The sequence below is a fragment of the Impatiens glandulifera genome, chromosome 7, assembly GCF_907164915.1.
Source record: "Impatiens glandulifera chromosome 7, dImpGla2.1, whole genome shotgun sequence".
Lineage (NCBI taxonomy): Eukaryota > Viridiplantae > Streptophyta > Magnoliopsida > Ericales > Balsaminaceae > Impatiens > Impatiens glandulifera.
The window spans coordinates 30003685-30019395 of record NC_061868.1 but is presented as its reverse complement, the minus strand read 5'-3'; positions in this window follow the sequence as shown (position 1 = coordinate 30019395).

The window sequence follows — 15711 nt, the reverse complement described above, 5'->3', positions numbered from 1 at the left end:
ATGCTTATTTGGAATATACATCGCTCTTGGTTATTGATCGATTAGACCGAGCCCGGTTGTTTCGACTATATTTTACACACCGCGCCTAGCCTTAGAATTGCACAAGAGTACACTTAGTTTGCTAATTGCGCTCATTTGGAATTGATACATCTCTCTTAATCTTAGAGTGGTGATTGTATACGTCGCTCCTGATCTCAGTGTGCTTATTGTATACATCATTCCTAATCTTAATGTGTTTATGATGCTTATATGGAATATACATCGTTCCTAGTTTATCATTCTCTTGGATCAAGCCCAGTTCTTTTAAATATATTTCTACACATCACGCCTAGCCTTTGAATTGCATATAGTACACATATTGACTTAGTTTGTTGATTGCATTCATTTGGAATTGATACATCGCTCTTGAACTTAGTGTGTTGATTATATACATCGCACCCAATCTTAGTGTGTTGACTGTATACATTGCTCTTAATCTTAATGTGTTGATGATGCTTAATTGGAATATACATCGTTCATGGTTAATCGATCGCTTATATCGAGCCCGGTTGTTTTGAATATATTACTACACATCGTTCTTAGCCTTTGGATTGTACGTGAGCACACATCTTGGCATAGTTTTTTGATTACATTCATTTGGTTTAGAATATACATCGTTCCTAATTTGTTGATCGCATAGATTGGCACATGGTTAGTTCGACTATATTACTACACATTGCACTTAACCTTTAGATTGTATGTGAGTACACATCTTGACTTAGTTTGTTGATTGTGTTCATTTGGTTTGGAATATACATCATTCCTGGTCTATCGATTGTATGGATCGGCACCTAGTTAGTTTGACTATATTATTATACAATGCGCCTAGACTTTGCATTGTACGTGAGTACACATCTTGACTTAGTTTATTAATTGTGTTCATTTTCTTTAGAATATACATCATTCTTGGTTTGTCGATCGTATGGATCGACCCCGGGTTAGTTCGACTATATTACTACACACTGCGTCTTACCTTTGGGGTTTTATGTGAGTACACATCTTGACTTAGTTTGTTGATTGTGTTCAATTGGTTTGGAATATACATTGTTCATGGTTTGTCGATTGCATGGATCAACATCTGGTTAGTTCGACTATATTATTACACATCACGCCTAGACTTTGGATTGTACGCGAGTACACATCTTGACTTAGTATGCTGATTGTATTCATTTAGTTTGGAATATACATCTTTCCTAGTATGTCGATCACATGGATCGACACCTGGTTAGTTCGACTATATTACTATACAACGCGCCTAGCCTTTGGGTTATACATGAGTACACATTTTGACTTAGTTTGCTGATTGTGTTTATCTGGTTTGGAATATACATTGTTCCTAGTCTGTCAATCGCATGGATCAACACCTAGTTAGTTCGACTATATTACTACACATCGCGCCTAACCTTTGGATTTTACGTGAGTATACATCTTGACTTATTTTTCTAGTTTTGTTCATTTAGTTTGGAATATACATTGGTCCTAGTCTGTTGATCACATGGATCGACACCTGATTAGTTCGACTATATTACTACACATCGCGTCTAGCCTTTAGATTATATGTGAGTACACATCTTAACTTAGTTTGATTATTGTATTGGTTTGTTGGGTTTTTTAATCACAATTCTACTTAGTAATTATGTTTGTGTCATTCCTCTCATTGAGCGAGAACTTTTAATTATTATGTGACTTCTCTAGTTGAGCGAGAAATCTCCATGATTGTTTTTAATCAAAATTTTGCTTCGTGATTATGTTTGTGTCTCTCCTCTCATTGAGAATGAAATTTTAATGTGTATTTTAATCACAACTCTTCTTAGTGATTATGTTCGTGTCGCTCATTTCATTGAGCAAGAAATTTTAATATTTATTTTAATTACAACTCTGCTTAGTGTATGTTTGAAGTCAGATATCCTTAACTTTCAAGGTACTAGTGTCTTCTTCATCGCTCTTGAAACATTTTCAAGAATCGGTTCCATAATTCCTTCCTTGGAGTGTGTCTAGAGGAAATCGCATGCAACCAATGTTCTTCGAGGTCAATACTAACTATTTGGGCCTTGTCTTTTTCTTAGATGTTTTGCTTTGAGTTTCTTTGAGGATTTGTTCGCTAGAACACTTAGTATTTCAACCATGGATTATGAGGTTGAGTCTCTCTTCTAAATTCAAAGGTCAGCGTGTTTTAGATTCTAAGGCCTTGGACTTTTTTTATACTCAAGGTATATATAATAGAATCGGTACATTCTTGTTCTTGCATTAACAATTAGACAGTCTAGATGAATAATAAATGGTAATTTCAATATTTAAACCTCTATCAATATTTTTATTTTCTTCAGCCTCTTATCTTGATTACCAAGGTGTATCTGATAGATTCAAACACTTTCTTCTTACTTGACAATTAGACAAAAGTCTAAATGAATAACATTATTGTATTTCGTATCTCAACCAACACAATCTTAATTGATTTGATTCTTTTACTTTAGGTCTTAGATCTTTGCATTTGACCTTTGTTTGAGACGATACCTCGCCTCGATTGATGACATGGTTTCGAATTTGGGCATTCATCTTATATGAAACATTAATAGTTTAAGCTTTCGTTCTCAGGTCAAGGTAGATCTATTTTGCGAAGAACCTTACTGGGATCCCACCGTTTACATCAGCTCGTTTAGAAACACTCATTGGGGGAGAAACAAATTTTCTCGCATCTCTACTTATTTTATGTGCTCGTTCATCACTCTACTTGAAACTAGAAAGGTCCAAGGGTCTAACTCATTTTTATCTCCCAAAAATTCCCTTATTATCAACATAGGAGTTTGATTGTTTTGGATAGATTTGTAATCCATATTCCGGTTGACTTAAATTCTATAAGGATATATTTTGTCCTGGCTCAAAAATTGACTTGCTGGAGATAATACTTTTTGTTTTGATTGGGACAGAGCTCGTGATAAGCTGCTTGTGTATTCTCATAAAGTAGAAATCAGGTTCGAACGTAGTTCCAAAATTTTATCACGGATAGATCATGATTCCAAGTTATGCTGAGGATATTCTCTTAAATTTTTGTTGGAATGGAAATTGACTTAAGTTGGGAAAATTTCTTAAGTTTCTAATGGAATGACAATTGACCTAAGCTGGAGAAATCTCTTAAGTTTCTTTTAGAATGACAATTGACTTAAGGCTAGGGATGTGATAATTTATTTTTTCATCTTTTTAAAATGCCCCTAGTGTTGATATAGGGGTTTAGTTATTTTGGGTTTATTAGGACCGAGCTCATGACAAGTTGCCTATGTAATCTCATAAAAGGAGAAATTAGGTTTGAACGTAGTTCTGAAATTGTATCACGGGTAGATTGTGATTCCAAGCTGGATGTTATTTGGTTTGGAATCTTGTACGATAGAGTCATGTTTATTGTTGTGTTAGGGACTAGCAAGTGTGTTTTCTTGGGTTTACTAGATGTTCAATCCCTTGTGTGAACCTCTAAGGATTGTTTTTACTCAAGTCTACTGAGGATTTGTTTTATTTTATTTTAGAGGGACTGAACCCATGACAAACTATCTACATACTCTCATAACAAGGAGAGATCAGGTCCGAACGTAGTTTAGTTCTTGTAAAGTTAAGAAATGTTTGGGGATCATTTCTATTTTTTATGAGTTTTTGGATTTTATTTTTATTAAAACTGCACCCATAATAGACTGCCTAGTACTCTCATAACAAGGAGAGTTCAAGTCTGAACTTAGTTCATAACTTGTGAGTTATGAAATTTGGAGTTTCGTGAATTCATTTCATCACGCATACTCTTGAAGAAGTGTCTTTTGAGCACGTCGACATTGAAGGGAGTTGAGAGTTCTTTTCCGTCTAAGGTGGTAAATCGCGTGGCGCCACTTGAGAATTTTTTCTTCATAAGGTAGGGTCCTTCTCATGGTGTTCGGAATTTCCCTTTGTGGTGTAGTATCCGTAAGTTCTTCTTTAGGACTAAATCACCTTCTTGAATGTTCTTAGGTTTCACCTTCTTGTTGAAAGCTTTAGTCATTTGTCTTTGATATGCTTGTGTGTGATAAAATGCGTCGAACATATTGTCTTCTATAAGGGTTAGTTGATTGTACCATGACTTACACCAATCTTCTTCCACAACTTATATCTCGAAGAGAACTCTTAAAGTATGGACTTCAACATCGATAAGGCGCTACATCCATTCCGTACACCAATACAAACGGTGTTTCTCCTGTTGACGTTCGAATGGTTGTTCTATATCCCTAGAGGGCGTATGGAAGCATCTTATGTCAATCCTTGTTTATTTGAGTCATCTTCTTGATGATGGTGTTGACGTTCTTATTGGCTTCTTCTACTGTGTTGTTTGTCTAAGGATGATAAGGTGAGGACTTGTGGTGTTCAATCTTGTATTCATTAAGTACTTTGAGTACTTATCCTAAAAATGTCCACCATTATCTGAAATCAATGCTTGAGGGACTCCGTATCATGCGATGATATTGTTGCGTATGAACTTGGCAACATGTGATGATTTGAGCAACTTGTATGATAAAGCTTTGACCCACTTTGTGAAATAGTCGATTGCTACAAGGATGAATACATGTACGTTTAAAATGTGAGGATAGATCTTCCCGATTATATATATCCCCATATTGAAAATGGTCATGGTGAGATCATGTTGTATAGTAGAGATGTTGTAGTGTGTTTCAAGTTCGCGTATACTTGACATTGACTGAACTTCTTAACATACTCTACACATTCATATTCCATGTATTTCCAGTAATAGCCAAAGTGAAGGATCTTTTTAGTGTGTGTTGATCCGTTAATGTGTGGGTCACATGTTCCTATGTGTACTTCCTCTATGATCTGAGAAGTTTGAGGTTGGTCGATGCATAACATGTTCTGACCATCGAAGGAGTGTCGATATAGCTTTCCTTTGAGTAGCACATAGTTGGTCACGTAATAGCATAAAGCTCTCCTTTCTTTCTTCTAGAAGTGTGATGAATATTCTCCATGCTCGATGTACTTTTGTAGATATTCGAACCACGGTTTGGGTGCCACTTTAGTGCTGGCGATCATCTTTCTATCAAAGTCTCGTTTTTACTTCTAACAAAACTTCAAAGGCTTGATCTTGTTCCTTCTGAGATTTGCGTCATGAGTGCTAATGTGGCCAAAGAGTTTATGAATGGATTCTGACTTTTTGGGTATGTGTAAATGTCATGTGTTCAAATCTAGTGATTAACATGGACAACTATTGGTGGTACGGCTTTAGATTCACTTCTTTGACTTGTCATTCACAATTAGCTTCTGAAATGATAAAGTCTGAATCTCCTACCACTTCTAGACGTCTTTCTCCCTTCTCGTGAGTTATCTTTCAGCTAGAGATTCATGCTTTGTACTATACTTCATTGTTTGTCACTAGATACTCGAGCTTGACTGATATATGATTGTATGTCCCGACAGGATCTATGAGAAAAATCTCGTTGTAGCCTTGTTTGCCTAAACCTCCATCGGATAGTAGCTTCTAGGTTTTAGGGTTGATGGTCATCACTTCGTCATTTGGATATGTCAACTCCTCGTCGCCTTTTCTTTTGTACATGTTTAGTTCTTGAATAATCGCATATAATTGAGTCTTTGTGTGCAAAGATAACATTCGATGTGTCGATTCTATGCTATTTATCGAAATGTTTATTTTTTTTTATTTTTTTGTTGGGACTAGGCCAGTGACAGGCAACTTACGTATTCTCATAACAAGGAGAAATTAGGCCCAACATAGTTCTATAACTTGTGGATTATAAGCCATGTGAAGCGTGTTTGTTCGTCATGATATAGAAAGAATTCCATGTGGAGTTGTAAATTCTAAGCCATATGAAGTACGTTCGTTTGTCGAGAGATAGTAAGAATTCCACGAAGAGTTGTAAATTCTAAGCCATGTGAAACGTGTTCGTTCTTCGAGAGATAGAAAGAATTCCACGAAGAGCTTTGAGTTATGAGCCATGCGAAGCACATTCATTCGTCGAGAGATAGAAAGAATTCTATGAAGAGTAGTGAATTATAATCCATGTGAAGCGCGTTCGTTCGCTGAGAGAGAGACAAATAATTCCACAAAGAGCTATGAATTATGAGCCACGTAAAGCGCGTTCATTCTTCGAGAGGTAGAAAAAATTCCATAAATAGTTTTGAATTATAATCCATGTGAAGCGCATTCATTCAATATCTTCTTTCTCAAACGCATTGTTATAGGATGAGTAAATAGAATGGGCTATTTTATTCAATTCCCTAATGTGTGTGGATAAATCACAAACTCATAATCGTAAGCACAAGAACCCTTCATCCTCTCGTTATAATGTTGCTCATGTATCTTCATAAAGAGATTTATATTTAAAGCATAAAGAAATCTAGTTTAAGTCTTCGAATCATCAAGTCATCTTCAAGTCTTTTCATCTTTCTTGATCATCTTTGTGTCTCACACATCTTTCTATCTCACGCGTCTTTCTTGATCATGTTTATGCCTAGAATCTGAGTAATAAACACACAAAGACAATAACTAGTTAGATTATACTATTTTTTTAGATTTTCTTAATTTTTCTCTTTCAAGATTTTCTAAAATTTTTCAAAGTTTTAACTTGGTCTTTCTTGACTTTTTCTCTTTCTTAGAACTTTATAAGTTTAGACTTATGCACTTATGCAGTATTTGATAACTTAACTTATCACTTAATTTAATATATTAAAAACTTATTTAATATAAACCTGTTTAATAACACATTATTGTAATCAATTATTTTTGTATACTTTAGTGGAAACAAGTTAAAAATATGAAGCTTATTTTAAAAGTCAAAAAATGCTAAACGCGGAACTCTAAAAAAAAAATCCAAAGACCTCTTTACCCTTATAATTTTAATAAAATTACCTACTATATATATTTAATTATTAGGTTTTCACTTTCATATCTTTGTCTCTATCTTCTCTCTTCTTTATCTTTAATCTCTCATCTTCTCTCTCGGCGGCACGACACATAAAAGATTACTTCTTCATTTATATTAGTGCTAATTGATTCTCGATCTCCCAGACCTATTGGTCTATCTCCGCTGCCTTCGAGCAAAACTTTGAATGTATTTCATCTTCATGTATTCAATCGAATAAGTAAGTTTTACTTTCTCTAATCTTCTAGATTTTCTTTTATTAGATTGATGTTGATAGGAATGTCTGTATGTGAAATTATATGTTCTTTCTATTTCAAACACTTATTTGATTACAGACTTCTTTCTGTTATATTATTTGATTCAATGTTTTTTTCATTTGTTAACTGTTATTCTTCTTGTTTAGAGTTCTAGAAAGAGTGACATGTACAGAAGGTTAATAAGTCTTTATATATGTTTATGCGGCTCATCAATTCTTAGTGGAGTGATTTTAATTTTTGACTGCAACTCCAAATAATCTAATGTTATTTCTTCTTGTATAGAAATAGTTTAAAAATATATTAAGAAGAGAATAATAAGAGAAGAATATAGATAGATTTAGGGAACAATCATTCTTTTTGTGTCTGCAAGGTGTTTGACATAATGCAGCTGTATTGTTTGACATACTAATAACATGTGGTTTGATGTGGGGGTTATTATATATATATATATTTGAACATAAAAATTAGAAGTCAATCAATATCCCATCTATCAATAACTGAAGAGAAGGAACCTACATTATTTTGTAGACAGTTATTGAAAACTATGAATAACTGAAGAGAAAGAACAAATAAAGTCATCAAAAATTAGTAAATACTCCTTTATGATTATAATTAAGAGAATATATATGTATTCATTTGTCTTTGGACAATTTAATAGAATGTAGACAATTTAAGATAAAGTACTAGCATTGTAGTGCAGATTGGTCCTGCTTTACCAAATTTTACTTTTTTCTAACCAAGAGGCCTTTATGATAAAAATATGATTAAGATTCTTTTTTGTTTTATAAGAGACTTATTTTCTTATTTATTTATTTAATTAATATAATCATAAATGTCTCTTATATTGTACATATTTATTGATAGGTAGGGTTGTGCAAAAAAACTGGAAAACCGGTAACCTAACTGAACCGATAGTTAACCGGTTTTATTTTAACGGTTTATTGGTTAACCGGTTCTAACGATTTTGGTTAACCGGTTTTAGCGGTTTTAGTTAACCGGTTTTCTACTAGTTAAACGGTTTGGTTTTCGGTTTACCTATTTTTCTAACGGTTTAACCGGTAATAATTTAATTATATATTTTTATATTTTATAATTTGTATTAGTTATTTTATAAATAATATTTAATAATATATAAATCTTTTTTATTTTTAAATTTTAAATTATAATTTTTATTGAATTATTTTTTAAAAAAACTATAATTTATATAAAAAAAATTATAAAAATAAATTAAAACAAACTAAAATAATTTCATTAAAATATGTAAAATTATTTTTATAACCATACAATAACGTAGAATTATAAGTTAATAAAATCAAAATATTTAAATAAAATATATATAAAATATATTATATTGTTATAATAAAATAATATATTATAACTTATTTCTAAATATATCGGTAAAATATATTATAATAATAATATAATATATTATAATATAGAAAAGAAAGGATGAAGAATAGTATAATAGGAAAGTGTAAATAATTTTAAAAAAGAAATTATTTCAAAATTTATTACTTAATTTAAAAAATTGAATTATCGGTTACTGATTAAACCCGGTTAACCGATCAGAACCGACCAAAATAGGTAGAACCAAAATCGGTAAAACCAATATCATTAACGGCCGGTTAACTAGTTTGTAAAATAAAAGACAAAACTAGTCTTAACCGGAACTATTTAACCGGTTTACCGGCCGGTTGAACACCCCTATTAATAGGTTATTATAAATAAAATGGTTGATAATATGTAGAGAGTAAATTGAAAAGATCATGAACATCTAAAATTATATTTAGATGTTTGTATTGAAGAAGATAGGAGCGGAAATAAAAATGGAAATATTTTTAAGAAACGTTCATGGGATATAATTAGCAATAGTATTAAAGAGAAAAAAGGACTTATATTGAGTCGAAAACAATTAAAAAAATCAATGGAATTACTTGAAAAAAAAGTACGGCATTTGAGAGAAAATAATTAATAAAACTGGAAATGGATATGATCCAATTACAAATACCGTTGTCTGGACTTCTGAAGAGTGGAAAGAATATATTAAGGTGATTTATGAAATTTGTAATTGTTTATCATATTTAAAAGTGGAAAAAAATATGTTGACATATATAAAATGTTGATTTATTTTATAATAGGTTAATCCTGATGCTAAACAATTCAGATATGTCAGACTGTAATATACAGATGAGATAAATGCATTATTTGATGGAATTGGAGCTATTGGAAAAGATGATTGGGGTCCTTCTATGGAGGTACAATCACCATGTCCTCCAAAGAACACCACAATCGTTGATGTTGATTTGGATATAGATATACCTAGTAGTCATGTATCTCCCGCTAACATCGAACTTTCAAAGCATAAACGACGGAAGACAAACAAAGAGGAGAGTATTGATAATCATATATTAGAAGTTCTTAAGAATTTAAAAGAGTCGGATCAACCGAACTTAGAAGAATGCTCCAAAGTTCTTGATGTGAATGATCCCTTATACTTTATTGTGGGTGCAATTTTTTATGATAATAAAGCAAATAGATAATGGTGGATGCTCCTTAGTAAGAAAACATTTGAAGCTAGAAAACAATGGCTTCTTGTGGTAGGAAAGAAGATGAGTTTAATATAATATTTATATTGGATAAATATATTTGTTTTTGTTTAATTTTGAATTTGGAAGATCGTTTGTTTAATTGGATTTATTTTTATCTAAGTTTATTTAATGACATTAATTAATATTTTGTTTAGTTCATATTTTTATTTTTATTTTATTAGTTTGATTGTATTTACATTTTGTTTTACAGGTTTTATTACATTAGAAAATCAAGTATTTGATATGTTGCTTAGAAACAAAAGGATAGAAATTGTCACACTAAAGTACCTAATTTTTTTTAGGAGAAAAAGGCGAGCTGGTCGAAGATCGAACGCAGTTCTTTACTTAATGGAGCTAATTATATAAAATAAATTATTGAAGGAAATACAGCTCATTGTCAAGAAATGCTTAGGATGAAGAAAGAAGCTTTTGTAGAGATTTGCTCTATTTTTAGAGAAAAATGATGATTAAAAAATAGTCGTTATATTTGGTGGAAAAAAAGATGGAAATGTTTTTAATTACTTTAAGTCATAATTTACGAGTAAGGTTTGTCAAACGAAGATTTTTTCATTCAAAGTAAACAATTAATTTCTATTTTCATGAAATGTTAATTGCTATGATACAATTCTCTAAGGATATTATTATTCCTACTGCGAGTAACCAAACAATATCTCAAAGTACAAGGTATCAACGTCTTCGAAAAAGTATTTAAGGTAATGTTTAAATATTAGTATATATATATATATATATATGTATATTTTTCAGTTTTTATCTCATAATTTATTTTAACATTTATTTAGGGGCACTAGGTGCATTAGATGGAACTCTAGTGCATGTCGCTGTTCCGAGAAATGTGCAAGTTCGATATAGAGGAAGAGGAAAGGGGAAATGTTATCAAAATGTATTAGCTATTTGTGATTTCTATATGATATTTATATTTATTTGGACGGGATGGAAAGAAGTGGCACATGATTCTAAGGTATTAACTGAGACGATGTGTAATCCATTGTCAAACTTTCCCTTTCCAACACCAGATAAATTATTATTCTATATTTTAAAATTATTTATTTGTATTAATAACTTAATATATGTTTATTTTAAACTGTAAATGAATATTATTTATGTGATGTTGTATATACTCATACTCGAGGATTTATGTTCCCTATCGAAATGTGCGTTATTGGCTCGCTGGTTTTCAACGAGGTGGTCGAGCTCGAACTAACAAAGAATTATTTAATAAGAACATGCAAAATTAAGAAATATCATTGAACATACATTTGGTGTATTGAAATCTCGATCTCCAATATTGGATAAGATGGTGCCATATAGTTTTCAAACCCAAAGAAATATTGTTATTGCTTATGCAGCATTGCATAATTTTATCAGAAAGAGATACAGGACCGACTCATTTTTTTAACAATATGAAGTTGATAATATGACTCAAAATAATCAACAATGGTGGACTACAATGATGGAGTCTTCGAGACCAGCAGATCAAGATTTTATGATTAATTTACGTGAACAAATTGCAAATCAATTGTCTAATATGTGAGTTAGTTTGAAAGAAATTTTAATATTAATATTGTGTTTTTTTATTTAATATTTAATATAAATTACATTTATCTAATTATATAATTGAATATATTGAATTTAATAATTAATATAAATAATATATAAGGGTATAATAGTATTAATGTACTTAGTTCAGGTATTAATTTTAAATATTATCAAATCAACTTATATATTCAGTACAAATCTAAGATGTTTCTATTTAATAATTTAAGTTGTTATTTTTAAATATTTAAGTCATTCAGTACTTAAATTTCAGTATTAAGTATTCAGATCTTAATTTTCAGTTTTATCAAACACACCTTTAGTATTTTTTTAAATTTTGACTTAGACTCATTTTTTTAGAATATTCTAAAGTTTTGACTTAATCTTTTTAACTTTTCACCTTTTCAAGAATTTTCAAATGGATAACATGAGCACCTAAAAAAGTTATATGTAAACACACGTAAAGTGTAAACAAATATTTTGAAAGCTTTGTAACGTGGCTTTGTTGCTCAACATGACGAGACGAGACAATGGCTTTGTAGAATTGACTTTTTTTTGGTTTTTTGTTATAAAGTTAGGAGTGTATTAAGAGAGAATTATTCACCAACAATGATACTATCACAAAAGGAATCTCTCGATGTAAGAGGAACTCTCAATTGGACGTACCACTCTCTATTTTTCAAAGACCTTCATTTTCAAGTGTAGGGGATTTTTGAAAAATAGAGAGAGTTAATCCGAATTTTTTTCCTAGAGTTTTTATCAACTCACAAATCACACAAAAATCCATCAAGACATGTGTGATGATGTCATCCACATTAACTAGCCTAGCACATAAAATATAGATGTGTAAGTTTCATCCAACGATGTATACTTACACACTTCCACATTGGAGCTACAAGTCTCATGCAAATAAACAAGTAATGTTATTATGGAGTTTTAATTAAAGTGTAAGAAAATTCAAATACTTTGCCAAAATTACTTTTTAAGTTAAACGTCGAATGTCCCTAATGAAGTCGCTAAAAAACTGTGATCGATTTTTACAAAATTTAAAAATTGACATGTTTGAAAATATGGGACACTCTTTGAAGTGCTGATTTTGAAAAAAATAATGTGAGGGAAATAAAATTTAATGTTATTGAAAATTTAAAGTTTAAAATCAAGGTTTTATAGACGACTCCATAACTTACATTCTCATGGAATCTGGAAGATTAAGAGTTTTTTAATGAGAAGTCGTCATAGGTCTTCTTTAGAATTTTCAATATTAATTAACCACACGGCTAGAGAGTCGCCACCTAATTTTAAAAATTAGGAAAATAAGAGATGTAAGTTTGGCGTTAGATTACGTGTGGGAAATAGTTTTTTAGACGATATGTTCCACGACGCCCTGAATATCTCTACTAATTAATTTTGACCGTTTTTCAAATTTCTTATGCATTACATATTAAAATATTTTATATTTTTAACATTTTAAGGATTATATGAGATAAAAGGCAAGGAATGAAATAGGTTAACAAAATCCTAAAAGCTTAGAAAAATAATACACAAATAAAGTTTTTCTAAAGGATTAAGAGGCTGAGGCATTTTATTTTCAACTTTTAGTTAGCCTAATGTCTAATGATCTGTAGAATTCATTTAAGTGAATCTTTATTTTAAAGTGGATGATTAATATTTAAGATTTTTCTAGTTTTTATATTTTAAGGTTTTCTAATCTTCTAATTAATTTTAAGAGGTTTATACTTTTAGGTTAAGGTTAATTTTTGTTTGATTTTTAAGTCATGTTTAAGGTTTTCTATCATAGGATAAACAAGACGCAAATCAAAAATAAAACCTAAGTCTAAAGCAGAAAATCAAAAGAAATCCTAAAACCTATACAAAAATATAAAATAAAACCCAAAAAGCTGCTGGATCATAAGCTTAGTTGGAAAAGTATCAACATCAGCATTAACCATCTTTTTGTAGGACAACACTAAAATTCAAACAACACAACCAAGTAACCCGAAACAAGATGAAAACCCTTAATATTTTTGAGCAAAAACTAATATTAAACATTAATATACAACAATATAACATAAATACAAGATTTCACCCAAAGATCACACAAAACAATCAAGATCAATATTTAAAATCAAGAACATGCATATTTTCAGTCACTTCTTTTTATATTATTTTCGTTTTTTAATCCAAAATACTTAGAATTGTCGAATATAATTTGTGTTATCATATTCACATTAAATAACATTCCTACAAATTTGCACATAAACGATAATGTGTGCAAGGCCAAAAATAAAAATATACAAAAGCAAGAACATGAAGCTTATTTATGTTTGGGTTAGCTTTTTGTATTATTTTATTGTTCAATGAAAACCTCTTAGAATTATCTATTTTTTTATATGTTATCCTATTCACATAAATAATATTCCTACAAAAATTTACCTGAACGTGATGTGTGAAAGATTAGCAATGAAAATTTACAAATTTAAAAACATGAAAACATGCAAGTTTTTGGTTAGTTTCGGTTTTTCTGTTTTTATGTTTGTTAAAACAGTCCAGAAATTTCTGAAATTTTTATATGTTTTAAAATATATAGAAATTAATATGCATATAAAATTTCAGCCCAAGGGGAGGTAAGAAATGTCAAAAACCGGAAATACAAAGTTAAGGACGTGAAGGGTACTTATTTTTTTAGTTTTTTAATCTTATTTCGATTATGTCTTTGTTTTTGTTTTAAACTTTTTATTTTTTTTGGGTTTATTTACATTATATAATATACATATTTACATAGAAGGTATGAAATTAAAGATCAAACACTAAATAAAGTAAAGAATATGCATGATATTTTTTATATAATAGACAAAGAAACAAAATACAAAGGAGAATCAAAGAAAGCTTACAATATGGACTGCTCCTTTTATCTTAATAGGGGCTGAAAATCCTAAGCAAGAGACTTAAAATACAAACACACTAGTTGATGCTCTTGCTTAGATTTAATTTGAAATGTGCGGGGCATAATATATGGAAAAATCGAGTCTTTTTCTAATGGGGTAACGGGGTGCTAGGGCTTACATTGGAAGGATCTAGATAACTAGGAATCCATCTTGCTAAATAACATAGTCGTTAGGAATAAATCCCAACTTTTAATGAATCAATTTTTTAAAAGGGGCAATTTCCTATTGACATGTCAAATTGCAACCAATGGGATTTAAGAATCCCTTGATTTTGACTTCACAATTTGTCATTTGAATTTGTAATTCAAAAATGACGTAGTCTTTTTTCCACCTTCCATGCTCACGGCCTAGGACCTTCCAAGAGCTTCCATTTCCTTCTTTGGGGTTGGATCGTGGACGATCCTGAAATTCTTGAAGTCTATTCGCTTTCTCTCATTTGTCTAAAAAGTCTAAAAAAATGTGTTGAACAAAAACAAATAAAAGGAAAATATTTTATTTATTCCTATTCTAAAGAATGAATCTAATTAACCATTAAAATAAATATTTAATAAAGGAAAAGACTAATTTGAAATACTTATATCTCAAAAAGATTTTATTTAATGAAAATAAAATGCAAACTAATATATATATATATATATATATATATATATATATATATAAAATGATGCTTAATTTTTAAAATGTCCGGCTTGTTGGGTCGATAGATGTGGTTAATTTGGATATATATATGTGAGAGTAAATGGATACTTGGGTCAGATTGTGGGTTGACCCGCCCATAAACTTAAAACGTTTAAAAATAAAATTAAAAATACTATATGTATGTTTTGAACTTAAAATCTAATAAAATAAGTATAGTCATTTAACCAACTAGGCTAATAACACTCTATATTTTAAATTAAATATCAAATTAGATGAACGTGGGACATTTTAACAATATAAGTTCAACTTCTTGACTAACTAATATATATATATAATGATGCTTAATTTTTAAAGTGTCCGGATTGCCGGGTTGAGAGTTGTGGTTATTTTGGATACATATGTGAGAGTAAATGGATACTTGGGTCGGTGTGGGTTGACCCATCCATAAATTTAAAACGGTTAAAAATAAAATTAAAAATGTTATATATATGTTTCGAATTTGCAACCTAATAAAACAAGTACAACTCTTTAACCAATTAGGCTAATAAGATTTTACATTTTCAATTCAACACCAAATTAAATGAACGCGGGACATTTTAACAATATAAGTTCAACTTTTTAACTAACTAATATATATATATATATATATAATTATGCTTAATTTTAAAGTGTCCAGATTGTCGGGTCGAGAGCTATCGTTAATTTGAATATATATGTGAGAGTAAATGGATATTTGGGTCGGATTGTGGGTTGACCCGCCCATAAACTTAAAATGATGAAAAATAAAATT